General features: G+C 41.2%; 1 non-coding gene across 1 annotated transcript; it reads left to right on the forward strand.

The window, feature by feature from the left end:
• Positions 1 to 4,577: 4,577 nt before the first annotated feature.
• On the forward strand, positions 4,578 to 4,684 carry LOC113000524 (small nucleolar RNA R71). Its single transcript, XR_003265857.1, has one exon. It is a non-coding gene; the product is annotated as a small nucleolar RNA R71 (small nucleolar RNA).
• The last annotated feature ends 592 nt before the right edge of the window (positions 4,685 to 5,276 follow it).

A 5,276-nucleotide genomic window follows, 5' to 3' on the forward strand; every position in this document is an offset into this window, starting at 1 on the left:
CTCTACAGGGAGATGACATGCCTTGCCAAAGACAACCTAATAAGGAGACATTCCTATGGGTGCTTTGTAGGCAGTCCTATGGGCCCAAAGAGCATCATCTAGCCTGTTGCTCCAATCCGTTTTGTTCGGCTGCACAATCTTCTCCAAGATCCTTTTTATCTCCCTGTTTGAAATCTCAGCCTACCCATTAGTTTGGGGGTGGTATGGTGTGGAAATTCTGTGCACGACCCCATACTTTTTGAGCAAGGCATACATGGATCTGTTACAAAAGTGGGTGCCTTGATCACTAACGATGGCTCTAGGGACTCCAAACCTGCAAAACAGATTAGATTTAACAAAATCCATAACAACCTAGCATCGTTAGTTTTGGTGGGTTTGGCTTCCACCCATTTTGAAACATAATCAACAACAAGGAGAATATAAAAAAAACCAAAAGAGACAGGGAAAGGCCCCATAAAATCTATACCCCAGACATCAAACACCTCACAGAATAACATGGGTTATTGAGGCAATTGCTGTCTCTATGAAAGTGAGCTGCCTGCTCTCTTACAAGGCTCACAAGTGCTACAGATTCTCCACGCATCCTTGAAGATGGTAGGCCAATAGAAACCACAGTCAAGCACCTTGCGAGCTGTCCTCTGTATACCAAGATGGCCACCTGGTGCGGAAGAATGACAGAATTGCAGGACCGAGTCGATCTCGTGGTCTGGAATGCATCTCCTAATAACCTGGTCACTGCACAACTTCCACAAATAGGGGTCATCCCAAATATAATGCTTAGCATTGCTCTTAATTTTATCATTTTAAGCTTTAGATGCTAAGGGAGGAAAAACAGAAGCAACCAAATAATTCACAATATTAGCAAACCAAGGAGTGGGGAAGGAATTAGAAATACTATACAGAATGTACAAATGGTTATCCGGAAAATCATCCCGAATGGGTGAGTCCTTAGATGCACGCTCAATCCTACTCAGATGGTCAACCACGAGGTTCTGTGCACTGCTCTGATCATGGATCTCCAAATCAAACTCTTGGAGCCAAAGCATCCACCTGATCAATCTAGGCTTTGATTTAGCCTTCTTCAACAGGTATTTTAGAGCTGCATGGTCAGTATAAACAATAACACGAGTACCAAGTAAATATGAACGAAATTTCTCAAGAGCAAAAACTATTGTTAATAGCTCCTTCTCTGTGGTAGTGTAATTTGCTTGGGCAGCATCCGAAGTTCTGGAAGAGTAGTAGATTACCCGAGGCAGCTTTTCAATCTTTTGAGCAAGGACAGCCCCCAATGCGTAATTGGATGCATCACACATTAGCTCAAATGGGGCTGTCCAATTAGGTGCCTGAATGATAGGGGTGATAGTCACCACACGCTTAAGGCAATCAAAAGCCTCTTTGCATCGGTCATCAAAATTAAACTCCACCTCCTTTTGTAGCAGATTGGATAGTGGAAGGGCCACTTGCTAAAATTCTTGATAAAGCGCCTATAAAACCCTGCATGACCAAGAAAAGAACGAACCTCTCGCACGTAAGAAGGGTAAGGCAATTTTGAAATAACATCTATTTTTGCAGGGTCTACCTCTATGCCCCTATTCGAAATGATATGCCCTAAAACTATACCTTGTTCTACCATGAAGTGACATTTTTCAAAATTCAGCACAAGGTTAGTTTCAATGCATCTATTAAGAACTCTATCCAGACTATCCAAACATGCATAAAAAAAGGATCCATAAACAGTAAAATCATCCATAAACACCTCTATGCAAGTCTCTAAAAAATCACTGAAAATGCTAAGCATACACCGCTGGAAGGTACCAGGGACGTTGCATAGGCCAAAGGGCAACCTCCTATAGGCAAAAGTGCCGAAGGGACAGGTGAATGTGGTTTTTTCTTGATCCTCAGGAGCAATATGAATTTGTAAATAACCAGAAAAATAATCAAGAAAACAGTAATGAGACGTACCTGCCAAGCGCTCAAGCATTTGATCAATGAAAGGCAAGGGAAAATGATCTTTTCTGGTTACCTGATTCAGCCTCCTATAATCAATGTAGACTCACTAGCTGTTCTGCACTCTTGTGGGGATAAGCTCATCCTTTTCATTCTTGATCACTATGAGGCCTATTTTCTTAAGAACCACTTGGACTGGACTCACCCACTAGCTGTCAGAAATGAGGTAGATGATTCCAGCTTGTAAGAGCTTGGTCACTTCCTTTTTCACCACATCTAGAATGACGGGGTTGAGTCGCCGCTGTGGTTGCCTCACTGGCTTAGCTCCATCCTCTAAAAGTATCCTATGCATGCAGGTAGATAGGCTAATACCAGGAATGTCTGCTAAAGTCCATCCAATGGCTTTCTTATGCTTCTTGAGCACTAGCAACAACTTCTCCTCTTGCTTAGCATCAAGGGAGGCAGATATGATCACTGGAAATTTTTCCTTGTCCTCCAAGTAAGCATATTTGAGGTTTGCTGGTAAAGGCTTCAACTCTGGTGTGGGTAGTGGCTTAATAGTGGGAGGCATCGTGGTAGGAGAAAAAAGTTCCTCAGTCTGTACCTCATAAAGCAAGTTAGAAGTATATGTACTTCCTACAACATGGTTAGTGCATTCTGACTCAAAAAAATCAACATCAAGAGGTACAACACCCAGAAAATCAGAACCAAACTCAAATTCAGATTCATTCTCAGCATAAAAATTAGATACAGGATCAAATTCAAACTCAGATTCAGATTCAATGCATAAGGAATGACAAGTATGCAGATCATATAAAAATGGATGTTTCCTACCATAAAGAACAGAATCAAAATCAAACATATAATCATCAACAATCTGATCAATTATCTCAGCACGAAAAATAGAATGATCCTTAGATGGATGTTTCATGGCATCAAGAATGTTAAAATGAACAACAATATCACCAAATTCCATAGACAATGTGCTAGCATAAATATCTATCTTGGTTCGGGCTATTTTCATAAATGGTCTGCCTAAAATAATTGAAACTGAACCATGGGAAAATCCCTCTTCCATATTAAGAACATAAAAATCAACAGGAAAAATAAGTTCACCAACCCGAACTAGCACATCCTCTATGAAACCTGCGGGGTAAGCAACACTTCTATTTGCCAAATGAATCACAATATCTGTAGATTGCAAAGGTCCAAGAGATAAATAATTGAAAATGGACAGAGGCATGACACTAACTGATGCTCCTAAATCTAGCATGACATTCTCAAATTTATTGTTCCCAATGATGCAAGGTATACAGAAAGTACCTGGGTCCTTACATTTCTCAGGAATATGAGGAACAAATTTACCTATCAATGCTGACACATTTCTACCCATGCTAATTCGTTCATTGCCTTTGAGTTTCCTTTTGTGGGTGCATAGGTCCTTTAGAAACTTGGTATATCTTGGAATCTGCTTGATGGCATCTAGCAGAGGTATGTTCACCTTTACTTTCCTGAAGGTCTCCAAGATCTCCTTTTCCACTTCTTCCATCTTTTTGTTTGAAATTGCTCTAGGTGGGAATGGAAGAGGGATAGGAGGCTGCTATAAGTCAGAATTACTAGAAGAAGGTCCACCTGCATGAAATTTTTTGTTAGGAAGCTTTCTTTTTTGTGCAACTATCTCATCCTCTTTTTCAGGTGTAGAATGAAGTTTGACAGGTGCAGGTGCAGGTGTTGCTACTGGTGGAGGCACTTGAATTTGGTTGCCAGACCTCAAGGTGATGACACTCACATTTTTCGAATTCTGCACAATTTGTGAAGGCAATTTGTCAAAATTTTGGGATTGAGCTTGGTTCATCTGAGTAGCCATCTGCCCCATCTGATTTGTCAGACTCTGAATGGAGGCTCTTGTCTCTTGCTGAAATTGCATATTCTGGATGGTCATTTTCCTCACTAACTCTTCTAAGGAAGGTTGAGGAGGGGCCTCAGTTGCTGGTTGTCTTTGTTGTGACTGCTGCTGTTGTTGCTGCATTGGAGGAGGAACATATGGCTTGCTTGGACCAACAACATTCTAGAAAGGAGGGACAGACTGTTGTTGTTGTGGAGGACTTGTCCATCTCAGATTTGGATGATTCCTCCAACCTGGATTGTATTTGTTGCTTGAAAGGTCATAATTATTCTGCTATTGTTGGTTTTGCTGCTGAGGAGGTCTATTATAAATGTTTGCAACATAAGCTTCAGGTTGCTTATTGACTCCAGATTGCTGCAAAGAAGGACAAAGATCTGTATGGTGATCCGCAGAAGAACATAGACCACAAACTCTTGCAACAGGTGTAGATTTCTGATTCATGGCAAGCTGAGTTACTAGGTTGACCAAGGCATCAAGTTTTCCTTCAAGCTTTTTATTTTCAGTAGATGAAGATGAATCCGTGGCCACCTCATGGACTCCTCTAAGGACAATAGCATCATTTCTTGCACTGAATTGTTGGGAGTTGGAAGCCATCTTCTCAATCAAATTCCTAGCCTCAGCAGGGGTCATATCACCAAGAGCTCCACCACTGGCAGCATCAATCATACTCCTCTCCATGTTGCTAAGTCCCTCATAGAAATATTGAAGAAGGAGTTGCTCAGAAATCTGGTGGTGAGGACAGCTTGCACACAATTTCTTGAATCTTTCCCAGTACTCATACAAGCTTTCTCCACTAAGTTGCCTAATGCCTGAAATGTCTTTTCTGATGGTAGTGGTCCTAGATGCAGGGAAGAATTTCTCCAAGAACACCCTCTTAAGGTCATCCCAGCTAAAAATAGACCTGGGAGCAAGGTAGTATAGCCAATCTTTTGCCACTCCTTCTAGAGAATGAGGAAAATCCTTTAGAAAGATATGATCTTCTTGGACATCAGGGGGCTTCATGGTGGAATAAACAATATGGAACTCCTTAAGATGCTTAAGAGAATCTTCACCTGCAAGACCATGAAATTTGGGCAGCAAATGTATTAGTCCAGTCTTGAGAACATATGGAACACCCTCATCAGGATATTGAATGCCTAAGCTTTCATAAGTGAAATCAGGTGCAGCCATCTCCCTAAGAGTCCTCTCACGAGGTGGAGGTTGAGCCATGTTCTCAGTATAAAAATTAGTAGTGGAATGCTCAAAATCAGAATATTTAGAATCACCCTCAACAGAATGCTCAAAATGCACAGAATGACCAGGATGCACACTATGCCTAACTAATCTATGAAAGGTTCTATCTATTTCAGGATCAAAGGGTTGTAAATCACCTGGACTGCCCCTAGTCATGCACTATATGCAGCAAATAATGTGGATCTCAACA

This window comes from Glycine max, chromosome 19 (assembly GCF_000004515.6).
Source record: "Glycine max cultivar Williams 82 chromosome 19, Glycine_max_v4.0, whole genome shotgun sequence".
NCBI lineage: Eukaryota > Viridiplantae > Streptophyta > Magnoliopsida > Fabales > Fabaceae > Glycine > Glycine max.